Genomic DNA, 13280 nt, shown 5'->3' on the forward strand with positions numbered 1-13280 from the left:
CAGTTGTAGTGTATTTATACACCTCTATATTTAAACACAGGTGGTAATTAGCAAGATTAAGGCACCTTTAATAAGGCATCATCATGGGTGCAAAGGATGTGTAACATAAGATGAGTTCATTATCAATAACTTTCCTGAATTAATCATCTCTTAGGACATTTAATTTTAAATGTACCTGAAAAAAATCTGGATTATTGAGATGGGCCATCTGTAGCATCTCTTTTTCTATTTCAGTGCAACAACTGAAGAGTTTTCTTTAAATGTCTGCGTGCAGCTGGGATTCAGAGATGGGGATATCTAATAATCCAATTGTCCATCTAATCTGGCACCTTCTCTTTGACAGGTGTTTAAACCAGATAGAGACATTAGATGTAATAGACACACTTAGAATCCACCAATTATGCAAAACTATGCAATTGGGAATTTTTCTCTTTGACCTTAGTCAGTAATAAGATTTCCCCTGAAGGATCCAAATGGAGAATCATTTACTTTTCCTTTGGCCAATATACAAATCCTCATTCATGTAGGCAGCTTAAAACACTAAACTAATTCCCAAAAAATGAAAACGGAGCTTCTTTAATATAACCACATTTGAATTCTACTGAGAATGACTCTATCTGCATCAGTATGCTAAATATTTAAAATATATTTCATCTAAAGAGGAAAACAATTGAATAGTAAGCATATTATACTTTGAAAAGAGAAATGAAGGCTATGACTCCTTCAAACCAGAGCATCAAGCTATACAACAAAGTGTGACTTACAAGATATTTTGAGTCATACAACTAAAATGCCATTTCATTATTCCCCTAAATACAGAGTATTTACATAAAAGTTAGAGGAAACCAACATGATACAAAAGATTCAAGTGTTAGGTACTCTGCATGTTCGTCAGTGACAAGTGAACTAATTTTGTTTTTGCAATTACATAGCCATAGCTTAAACAAGCAAACACCAACAACACAGCTAACAAATACTTGAAATTTGAAATTCAACAACAGGATACTAATATCCCCAATATTCTGTATAAGATAGAAATGTAAGTAATTGTTCCTCTAAAATTTTAAATAAATGAACTATCATAATTCACAATTCTGTCTAGGATGATTACATTTTTAAATGGCTGCATTTAAAACATAAAAGACATTCTGATCTTTATATGACAAACATTCTTTTTTCATTACAGGTGCTCACTGAAAAATTGCTTTTTCTTAGTCATAATATAAAAATTTTGTTTGAAACAATAATTCACAAGAAAAGAAACATTAATTTCTCAGAACCTATACCTGTAATTGCCAAAGACAACATGGGTTACAGTTCAGCTCATATTATAGACTGAGACTAAAAAATTCAATTTCATGAGTAGTAATCAGACAGAAAAGTGTTACAACAAAATATGAGAAACATCAAAAGGTGATTTCTTCATTCTTGACTACTTATCATGTGACAACTTAGTTGATTAAAATTAAAACAATCAGAATTCTTTATAGTGATGGGTAAAATGACTTCTTTACAAATCACAAATAAATACATTCAAATACATTTGGTCTCTAATAAAAAGAAAAGTAGGGCATAGATACTTTAGCAGAACTGCATTTCTATTTAAAAATAAAAAACAACCAGTAGTACCAGAAAATTCAAACACCACATGTATTTATTTTTCCCGTGATCACTAAGTAGGGTTCTTCAAAGTCTACAGAATCATAATTTGAAAGAACACATTTTCCATTGTAATAGCTATTACAAAACTATTTTACAGCTGTGAATGTTCTATTAGAACAAGGATGCTGTGTAGACTACATAAATACCAACTAGAGTGTACAAATCAAACCTCTATTTCTGTAATTATTTTAAAAGAACTGCTTGAGTAGGGATAGAAGTTTGCAGGTAAAATCTTAAGAAAAATGACTCATGTTTTATCCTGCTTAATCATTTATTTCTGAGAAGTTCAATTCTGCAACCATTACAGTTACTTTCAGGGAACAACATGCTGACATGAAATTAAAAAGGAAGTTCCTGCACTGAATTAGTGACTCCCAGCTGTCTGTCTCATCTAGTTTCCTTGGCAGTTTAAGGACTGTTGGGAAATGAGATACAGGAAATCATAAGAAGCTAACACAACAAACCTGTTAACTTTTAAACTGATAAATCACTTGGAGCATGGGGTACAGAATTACAGATTGACAAAGTTTTGCATTTTCTGTCATCTTGTAAAGGCCAGTCAGTATATTTCTGGTTTTGTGATGTGTTGGGAATTCCAGTGATATTTCATGTAATTCAAAGAAGCTTCTAGGATGAGATTTGGTTTATTATGTATCTTACAGAAATTCAAAGATGTTAAATATATTTTACACAGTTATTTTAGTTTTACTTGTTTTCTTTTCCTACAAAGATATTAATGATCATAATCATGTTAAAGGACTCCAAAACACATAGACACAGAGTAAAACACTGTCTCCATCAACCAGATGTTAGTTTGAATTGTTCCAAACAGTTGGCTTTTGGAATGTTGCACGCACACATTTGTGTCTTACATAGATATAATTATAAGATCCAAGTAATGCCACAAGTGTTCAGAAAACATATTAATTGTGTCATAGACCTCCAAGAAGCAAAAATAAGTAAGTTCAAGAAAAATAGCTTCACAAAGATAATCCACTAATCTGAAAAAAAGATTCTGAACACATATTGATGTGTTGATTTTCCAATTAACTTCACTCTTACAGTTAAATTAGGATGGGAGAGAAAAAGCCAATATTTCAGAATCATTACATCACATTAAAAACATCATCCAGGAAGTAGTGGTTATTTGGCATATATGCGCATTTTACCATATGCTACTGTTTATCAAAAGTAGACACTCGGGCAGGAAGAACAATTCAGAATATTTTTTAAAGTTGTAAATTATCCAAGAGAGTCTAGAAATGAGTATCGAAATTACAAAATAATTTAATAGCTTTAATATTTCTTAAATGTTAATATTTTAAAATATCAGCTATTATCATCAACCATAAATTTGTTTGCTATCCCTAAATAAAACAAGTTTCCTTAAATTATATGTGGAAATATTAGCAGATAAATTAACACGAATGTTTTACAACAATTTTCAGTTTATAGTATCATATTCCAATTTATTCAGTCCTGTTTTTTATGAGTTCTAAATGTAAGTAATAGTTCTGGTTTTGTTCAAGCATACCACATCATGTGTAGCAAACTACAATATAACTATACATAATATAAAGTGCATAACAGAACACTGATACTAAAGAGACAGCTGTGGTTTAACCATCAAGGCTGTTCACAATAATGAAAAGCTGTGCAAAGCCTTTTATAGCATTTACCTGATCTAACTGTGTATGGTGCAGTTTGGTATTTACTTTCTGCTGCTTTAACAGGAATCAACAGAAAAAAGAAACAAAAGGAATATAAATTACATACTAAGCCAGATAATTCATGCATTAATTTTATTTCATAACAATGGCTAAGTATTATATTAGGTAAGAAGGATATTTTATTTTTTAAAGGAAGGAAAAAATTCAATCTCTAATAAAAAGAATGATCTAATCTAGCAGAATCTGCAGGTGATTGAAATCAGTTGTTTATGTGAACATTTCAGAAATTTGAATTCTTTTAATTTTCATAGTAGCATTCACACTTGAAGTTATAGATATATGCTGTCAATCAGAATTGTAAAATTCTTCATAATGCAATAGAATTTATCATTCTATCTGCCTGTACTTGTGCTAGTAATCCAATTCATATTTTCTTCCAAATGGTAAATGATGAGAAGATTTGTAAAGTAGTCATAGATTATTGTTTGAGTTTAAAATAGACAGAAAATTAAGTATTATCTATATATAACTAAAATAAAATTAGCCTATGTGATTTATATCTAATGAATGATGTTCACACAAGATTTCTTCCAAAGAATTGTGTGCGTACATACCTCTTTTGTGTGGCCTGTGGTTTGTGTGTGTGTGTGTGTGTGAGTGTGTGTGTGTGTGTGTGTGAGTTTGTGTGTGTGCATGTGTGTAGAGAACAAATATAAGCAGGATGATAAAATATTTTAATTAAAAAAGAACTCTCTCTAATTCAGGTACTCAAAGTACCAGTCCTATCTTGACCTCAAGTTATTAATAAGTAAATATATTAATAACTATTAGATTAACATATTTAGGAAACCTTAGGGAATTGATCAATCATCATGTATACTGAGGACTTAATAGCTTTATTTAAATCTGAAACTGACCGATTTTCAGCAAAATTGAGCTTCAGGCAAACATTACATGAATTAGGAAAGCCTATCTCCAATGTAGAATATTAAAAAATGTTTTGTTCATTGTCATTAAAATATCTCACATGAATTCTGAAAGCATATCTCCAATGTATAATGTAAAATAAAATTTTGTTATGTTACATGTCACCATCATTTCTCACTAGTGTTTAAGATTACCACAGAAAATAAATTTCCATTAGGCTTTTGTTTCTAAAAGTAGCATCAGATAATAATTTTCAGTTTGATCATTTAAGATAGTATCATACAGAATAACCGTGACTGCTATACAGTTCTGTTTCAGCAAGAAGCTGTATAAAGGGCAGGAGAAAGATACAATAAGCATAAGGGAAGCTGTGATCTTGTCAATGCTAGTTACACATTTGATAACTGAACTGAAACACTGAGACACTTAGGACATCCAAACTTTGAATTAGATGCTTAAAGGAGTTGATAATTCCATACACTATTATATTCCTTTTCAGAATACTTATATGTTTAAATATTTGGACGCTCAGTTAACCATCATTACAGCACCATCATTCTATAAAACATGTTTTCCTTTAAGGCTCTCTCTGTAATCATCAAATGGTATGCCTATCTATTCTTAATCCATAATTGAGATGTAGATGTAATAGCAAACTCCATATCATCTAATCTTAAGTGTTTTCCCAAAATTTCTGTCATTGTTCTAGAAAGTGAATTTTGTCATTGTTATGATGAAACTGTTAAATATTCCTTTATGTAGTGGTTTTGCAGAAACACCTGGCTATTTAAATTATGATGGACAACCTGCAAACTTTTAATTAACATATATAACCATGGGTTCATTTTAGAAATGACCCGAACCCCTTTGCAAATGCATATCATGACTTGATTTTATCACCATCAAAGTTTGCAACCTTATTTTAGCATACTTGAAACCCTTTAACTATCATTTAAGAACTTTGCAATGGTAAAATATTCAACGTAACATTTTACAAGTCTTACAAATTTGAATAAAAATGTGAAAACTGGGATTTTGCTATTCCAGTACCCACTTTAAGGGTTATAAGAAGCCTTATGCAAGCTCACCCCCAACACACACAGACATTTGGAGATGTACAGGAAAGGGGTAAGCAAGTAAACAAGTGCAAGATAATTACTGAGCAGAAGTTAAAGCTGTGGATAATCTTTTCATTTAAAAGGACTTTTCCCCTTTTAGGTTGTGCTGTTGCTTGACACTGTTCCAGTACCCTCTGCTACAGGACAGAAGATTTCAGAGGAGGAAGGTAGATAGGATTTTTTCTTTCAGCCAAAGGTACAATAGAGCAGACATTTGCAATGTCTTCATGGAACAGACTAAAGTAGCAATTGATGCTTTCAGTGCAGAGTACCTGGCTTGCTAATTATAATCATAGACCAACAATCTCAAATGCAAGGTAGCTGCCTGTAATCCTTACGGCAAATACGATCAATTAAATGCTTGTCTAACGATACCTACTAAAGTTCACTGGGGCATTTCGTTTCCTATTGGTCTCTACATTCCAATGACATCTAATTTCTCTTCTGTGACACAGGGAACTTCTCTTCATGTTTCTTTGCCCCACTATAAATACACAACTGGGTTGTTTTACTCAGAAAAGCTGTGAAGTTTGAGGCATGTTCTGATCGAATTGCTTTGTACTAAAGGGGTAGAGATTCTCTACCCATATTATCATATCTCCAGTAGCAGTGATGCATATCTGCTAAACCCCAAACTGCCTGCTGATGGCAAGTACTAGCTGCAAGCCAGCTCAGGCCCCCGCCCCTACTCTCCCAGTGGTGAAACAGACGTGGAGAGGACATCCACTAGTGGAGTGAGATCGGCTGTTTCCGCAATTGTAAACAATCAGCTGCACCGAGACTGCTGAAATGTTTAAATAGGCTGCCGACTGCGAGCTCATCCACTCACCAAGTAGCGCTAAGCCTCCCTTCCACACCTCTAGGCAAAGCATCTTAAAACTGAATTGGCAATCCTCCTGTTCCCAGAATGGGAGAAGCTGAGGTTACATTTCCCCAGGCATGCCTAGCAGGTGCTTGGCTCTCGGCAGATGTACAGGCGCTTACTAGATTCCAGACACCACGTTTTCAAGATGAAACACACAGTCCAGCCCAGATGAGCACATGGTTAAAGCCAATACCGACGGCTACTGAAACACTGAGTGCCCAATAATGTTTATTTCCTTTGACACAGATTGGGGTATAAGAGGACACATTGGGTGGGGCCTCAATGAGGGTCCTGGAATTCCCCTAGAACTAGAACTACCTGAGTGAGATTGGAAAACCAATTCGGAAGCAAACAGGTTCTATAGCACATTCTAATCCCTGGGTATGTTCTCTTAGAGAGATGGTAGGAAGTGACCCGGGGTGGGGGAGTCCTGGTGGATGCTCCAGGTGCAAGGAATGCAGGAGGTGATTGTCTCTTTTCTTTTTGGATAAAGCTTCCCCACCTGCCACTCCAAGCATCTTGGTCCACTTGTTAGAGTGCCTGGGTCTGCGCGAAAGCAGAGGCGAACAGCCCTCTTAACAGTACTGAAGGAGTTGGTTGGCAAAAGTGCCACCTGGGAAACCCACCAAACCTTGGAAGGACACTGTCCCCAGGGCCTGCTGGAAGCCCTGAATTGACAAGGCCAATCTCCCATCTCTCCTGAGTGGTACAGATCCCTGGGGCAGAAGGAAATCTGGAAGAAAGGGTGGCCAATGCTCTGTTTCCTCTATCAGGAGTCCCAGAACAGGTGCAGGCAGCTTCTTATGACCAGGAGTCACCATCGGCAACCGCATCCCAGGGAGCAAGTTCGCCCAGAGTCCTTGGGGCAGAAGGTAGGCAGGATCAAGAGGGAAGGAAGTAAGAGCCAAAAGAAACGGACCTACCTAGTCCAGGCGCAAGTTTCAGTGGTGTCCTCAGGTGCGGTCCTCCGCCTCCTCGCCAGGTGCTCAGCTCCTCCGGGTGCAGCAAGTGCCCTGGACTTTGGGCGCCTTTGCTGTTTCCTGCGGGAAATGACTGTAAATCCACATTACTGTTCGAGCTGCCGCTCTGGCCCCGGCATCGCTCTTCTCCAGCTGGCGGCGGCAGCGCTCTCAGCCCGCGGTCGCTTGGGGGCAAGAACCAAACCTGGCTACTATCGTGCCAGTGGACGATCGCTGCCAGGAGGGTGTTTGTTCCCGGGTCGTTTTTTCCTGTTTTATTGTTGTTGTTGTTTTCTTCAGGCTAGTGTGTATACATGTATGTACGTGAAATTGTGTGCGTGTATGAGAGAAAGAGAGAGAGAGAGAGAGAGAGAGAGAGAGAGAGAGAGAGAGAGAGAGAGAGAGAGAGAGAGAGAGAGAGAGAGAGAGAGAGAGAGAGAGAGAGAGAGAGAGAGAGAGAGAGAGAGAGAGAGAGAGAGAGTCTTTTTTAAAGAGAGAGATCAGAGAGATCAAAAGGGGTAAGCTAAGCCTCCAGGGCACTGGGAGGTGAACTCCAGGCTGAGCCGGAGCTCGCAGCGCTCCGGGTGCCTGGCGTCTGCACCACTGATGGCTGTGCTGATGTTGCCGTGGCCGCCGCTGCCGCGCTCTAAGGCTGGTCGCGGTTGTGCAAAAAATGTTTCTCTCCGCTACTCGGGACCAAAAAACCTGCCCTGTCTACTGAGCATGCCCGGTTTGACAGCTTCACAGCCAAGGCTTTTTTTTTTTTCCTTTTTTTCTTTTCCCCAAGACTCCAGGTTTTAGCCGCAGCTGAGCCCGGGGTGGTGGGGGCTGAGCTGGGAGGAGCTGGAGGAGGAGGAGGAGGAAGAGGAGGAAGAGGAGGAGGAGGAGGATGGATGAAGGAGCAAGCAGGTAACAAGCAGAGGACGGGAAGTGGAACTGAGAATGATCCCGAGTGTTTGAGGGTGGAGAAAGGGCAAGATAAAGCTTCGTACCAGTGCAAAAGGCAGTATGGAAAACGTAATTTTGACTTCATACCACCCTAGGACGATTTCTCATCTCACATGACGAGCATTTATCACTATTTTCTCTCGAGGATGAGGTAGAATGGAGACTTCGAAGGAGTATTTGTCAATCTCAGAAATAACCCGGGACAGTGTTTCCCATTCATGGTATGCATAAGCAGACAAGCCCCCCCCCCACGTACACAAGCACTAAAGCTCTTCATCACTGCTTCACTGTGCAAGATTCAGGAACAACTTAGAAAAAATGAGAAGTCTTTTGCCAGTATAACTTTAGTGTGTGTGGGGGGGGGCGCAAACTCAAAGGGAGGTGTTTATGGGTTCCTCTTAATGTCCTTTTCTTCCTTGCCCTTCAGAAAAGTCAAGCAGGTGAATATGATACTAGGGAACCCAAAAGCTCTTGGTGGCTTGTAGAGAGCAACTCCAAACTGTCTTCCATTGACAGTATGACCCCAGGTCGCCAAAAAGCCACAGAACAGATCAGCACGAACAAAATCCTCAAGGATTTTGTGTGTGTGTGTGTGTGTGTGTGTGTGTGTGTGTGTACAAAGCTCTTTAATCCTACTGTCCCAGGGTTCCCCAAACAATTCGATCCCTCACATAGCTAGGCAGGTGGGCACTAACCCAAGGGAACCTACTCTACTGCCCCAAGTCTGGGATCCCTCCCTTCTCACCCACATCAGCTTCCTCGAAAAAGCGGAGAAGTGGAATCTGCACGCCCAGAAACTCCCTTGGAGAGCTTTAGGAGTCTGACTGGGCATGCTCGAGACTTTGGGGAGCCTGGCAAGGAGGTATACTCTCCAACCGCTAACATCTGCATGGCCTTGCCAGATGTGGCTGAAGTGGGGAGGCTTTGGCGCCGGCTTCAAGGAGCCTTTACTGTTCCGGGAAGAGCGCCGGCGACGCCCATAGCTGCCTTCTTTCAGGCTTCCAAGCTAAAGCAAGAGACCATGGGAGATACCAAATGCTTAGTCAGGGGAGCAGAATCAACTGGAAAAAGACTCCCAAGCCCTTACCCCTAAAGCTCCACCCCAGTAACACCAAGGCATTCATTCACTCACTGGGCGCGCATCAGGGCTAGCAAGCCCGGTGTGTGATTCTAGGGATTCCTAACCTCTTGTTAAAGAAATGATTGTCGCCAAGAGTCCAGATGTCTTTGATATAAAGACGTTTACTGGTGATTTTTTTTTTCAGTGCGAAAAGAAGGATGTGTGTAAATATGCTTGTGTGCACGCATACTCTTTAATTTTCCTCTGCAAGAACACATTGGCAGTAAGAACAGCTATTGCTGCCTTGGGAGCCCACTAGGGGTTGCAGTAAGGCACGTTTGGAGCTGTAGCCAGCGCTAATTAACCGGAAGAGTTGATCTTGCAGCGCATCAAAGCTTCCAGCTGTTCTTCTCCCAAGGTGGCAACAGCTGCCAGCGGAGAGCTTCCGGAATGTATGATCCCTGCACTCCAGAGCAAAGGGACAGCTTTCAGTTTCAAAAACAAACAAACAAACAAACAAACAAACAAAAGAGAGAAAAGAAAAAAGAGTTAGTATAGGGTAACGCCAGGGGGAGTTCTTAGCACCATATCTTCCCATCTTTCCTGCTTTCCTTACAGGTATTTGCAAAGAGGGCACACTGATGACTCATCACACCAGTGAAGGGAGATAGCATTGGGATCCGAATACTTTGGGATGGGGACAGTAAAGAATCAAGAGCACACATTAGTCCTCTTGCCAAAGCTTCGTTCAGCTTCAGGCAATCATTTGGATCTTTACTGCTCAAAACACAGGCATTTCCAGTCCCGCCCTATCACCCTGCCAACAAAGAAACAAAAGATGAAAACCAGGGGGCAACAGCTATCTCTGCAGTGGGTCTTTGGGGGCTGTTTGAAACTGTAAAGAAGAGTGAATATAAAACCTGTCTTGCCATCAGGAAATAAATGATACTATAAAAGCCACTACCTTACTTCAAGACAAACAAGTTCTTCATAAGGCAATAAATCATTTTACAAAACTTAGAAGTAAAGATTCTACATTACATGCTACCTAACCCTTAACTATGGAGGGGAAAACAACTCTCATAAAACTTATAAGATACATCCTTAACACTCACATTAGTTAGTGTGTGTGTGTTTGTGTGTGTGTGTGTGTGTGTGTGTGTGTGTTCTGAAAGGCATAAGAGAAACACCTAGTCAATGGATTCATTGACTGGAAATATTCTTGACTTCAAGGAAATTCTGTAATTAGCGATTAAGTTTTGAAAGAGTTCTCCTTTAACAGAGAAGAAATACTGTCAAAATAGAAAATTGGAATATAGGATTTAAAACCATGAATACCTCACTCTTTCTATGGTTGTTAATTGTTTTTCAAGACAGTGGAGGAGGAACTAGTGGATACCTAAAGATTTAATACAAGGAGACTCAAGTGTATTTAACCAATAAAGTAATTCAACTCTACTGATTTCTCTCTCACATTTTCCACTCATTTTTGTACATTGTTCCTTCCTTTATTTGGTGCATAGTTCTCTTCCTTTAGTACTTTCAAAGCATTATTTTCTATCCTAATAGAATACAAAGTGCTGTGCCACAATTTTCTCTTTTCCTGATTAATGATAAATTGATTACATAGTTCAATATCTTGATATCTTAGGTGTATTGCACAAAGCATTTCTTCAATGGTAGAAATCCCCTAGATAAATTTATACCAAAAAATTACAGAATATTCTTGTACGTTTACACATAAGACCACGCGTTTACATTTCAAATGTGAAAATCATTAGGAGGAAACACTAAATTACTAGTTTCAGAATGTCCAATCTAAAGGGAAACATAAGTAACCACAATAAAGCACATAATCTTTATTTGCTTAGTTTATATTATTCAAATAATTAAAAATACATGGTTTTACATAAAAATCAAAATGCTAAGCATATGGAACAAAGAATATTAAAAACTGCAGGGGGAAAAGATGAACTAACTTATAAAGGCAGGCCATTAGAATTACATCTGATGTCTCAATGGAGACCCTAAAAGCTACAAGGATCTGGACAGATGTGGAGTAGATTCTAAGAGACCACAGATGACAACCCAGACTACAATACCCAGGAAAATAATCAAATTAAAAATGGGGTACAGATCTAAACAGAGAAGTCTCAATAAAGGAATCTCCAATGACTGATAAACATTTACAAAAATGTTCAACATCCTTAAGCCATCAGAGGAATGCAAATCAAAATGACTCTGAGACTCTGTTTTCCACCTGTCAGAATGACTAAGATCAAAAACACAAGTGAAAGCTCATGCTGGAGATGATGTGAAGCAAGGGGAAAACTCCTCCATTGCTGGCAGGAGTGTAAACTTGTACAGCCACTATGGAAATCAATGTGGTGATTCCTCAGAAAGGTGGGACTACTGGAAGACCAGCTATACCACTCTTGGGCAGATCCCCTAAGAACAAGAAATTCTACTACAAGAACACCTGTTCAGCTATGTTCATAGAGGCATTATTCATAATATCGAGAAACTAGAAACAATCTGAATGCCCCTCAACCAAAGAATGGATAATGAAAATGTGGTATATTTACATAATGGATTATTAGTTAACAGTTTAAAAAATGACACCATAAAAATTTTGGGCAAATGGGTGACAGTAAAAATCATCAACCTGAGTGAGGCAATCCAGAACCAGAGATAGAAAAAGCATGGATCCAGAGGAAAGGAAAGGTTGGAGAGAATGTGTGGTCAGAGTTTGAGCCTATTATGGCTCCTTCAAAGTTAAACCACAGTATGTTTGATCTAAGGTGTGGTTATTGTATGTCTTGCCTAGACAACAGGATATTTGGCCTAAAGTGGATCTAATGGGTATCTTACCTTAACAATAGGATATTTTGGCTTAGGGTGTGGTTACTTGGTGTTTTGGGTGTTAAGGAGGTAATTACATTCGATTATTCCTTGTATCATGGTAAGGAAGTCTTTTGCCTCCCCCCTTTTGATTGTGTTATATAAGAACTTTGAGCAATAAAATTGGGGCTGATCACAGTATTTACTGGATGCCTTCCTGACTATCTTTTTTTCTTGTCTATTTCTTTCTGCAATCTGTGCTCCTCATTTCATGCAGCATTCACTTTATCTAGATAAGTCTGCTGTGCTGGACAGAACTGGAAAGAATAGAGGGAGGGGAAACTATAATCAGAATACATTGTATGAGAAAAGAAGTCTATTTTGCAAAAAATAAAAAAAATCATGTCTTTAATAAAGATACATACACATGCACGCATTCACCTTTATGTTTATTCCCGAAACTGTTGTAATTACATAAATTTAATTCAGCTAGTAATTATGGAGAATCTACTACAATTAAAGTACTGTGCCAGGACTATGAAAAGTCAAGATACTGAGACTTAAAGAAGCAAAGAGATGTTCATAGATTAATAAACAATTCACTAATCAACAAGCATATTTCAGTGGCCATTACCATATACCTAGAGGAACTGTGTCTTTAAGAGTAATATATAGATATTTTGGCTTCGATATTTTAAAAAATGTACATTTATTCCATAGTTTGCATTTTTTGAAAATAATGTACAATGGAAATTTCACTTATTTCATTCTTCTTTCTAAGTACTCTCATAAGTAAAAGCATAAGTACAATAATATTAGAAGACTTAAGTCAATAACAATTACATAAAGAAAATCAATGTGTGCCATCAGAAATGAAGAAGTTTTGTTTGGTTGCTTGGCTAATGAGAGGATATTTTCAAAGGTGTACTTTCAATATATCATTGTTGTGGTGAACCATTAGTCCCTACTGTTGCTGATAACCATGCCATGCAGAGATCAGTTTCCAGAGGTTATGAGTGCTGCTTGTACTTTAACTTATGACTAAAAATGACTGGATACAGGAATGATACCTTAATGCTTCTTCCAAACACCTGCCATAAACTCTAAGTTTTCAGCTTGTTGCTAGGAAGTGCCCATTTCTGACCAGTCATGGTGTCTGCTGGAAAAAGCAGCCACATTCCAGGTTGGAAGGAAGTTCGCTATTTTCTGAATGATAGCAGTGAGTAGTCA

The 13280-nt window shown here is 38.2% G+C and overlaps 1 protein-coding gene across 4 annotated transcripts in view; it reads right to left on the reverse strand.

The window, feature by feature from the left end:
- The window catches only part of Tenm1 (teneurin transmembrane protein 1), a 789988-nt gene extending 782454 nt beyond the window's left edge, over positions 1-7534 (reverse strand). For all 4 annotated transcript variants that reach the window (XM_040744566.1, XM_040744568.1, XM_040744567.1 and 1 more), the window contains exon 1: positions 7166-7534. The gene's annotated coding sequence lies outside the window, so the exon portion shown is untranslated. The remainder of the gene's footprint in view (positions 1-7165) is intronic.
- Between the last annotated feature and the right edge of the window lie 5746 nt (positions 7535-13280).

Source organism: Mesocricetus auratus, unplaced genomic scaffold, assembly GCF_017639785.1.
Source record: "Mesocricetus auratus isolate SY011 unplaced genomic scaffold, BCM_Maur_2.0 Super-Scaffold_100003, whole genome shotgun sequence".
NCBI classification, from domain to species: Eukaryota; Metazoa; Chordata; class Mammalia; order Rodentia; family Cricetidae; genus Mesocricetus; species Mesocricetus auratus.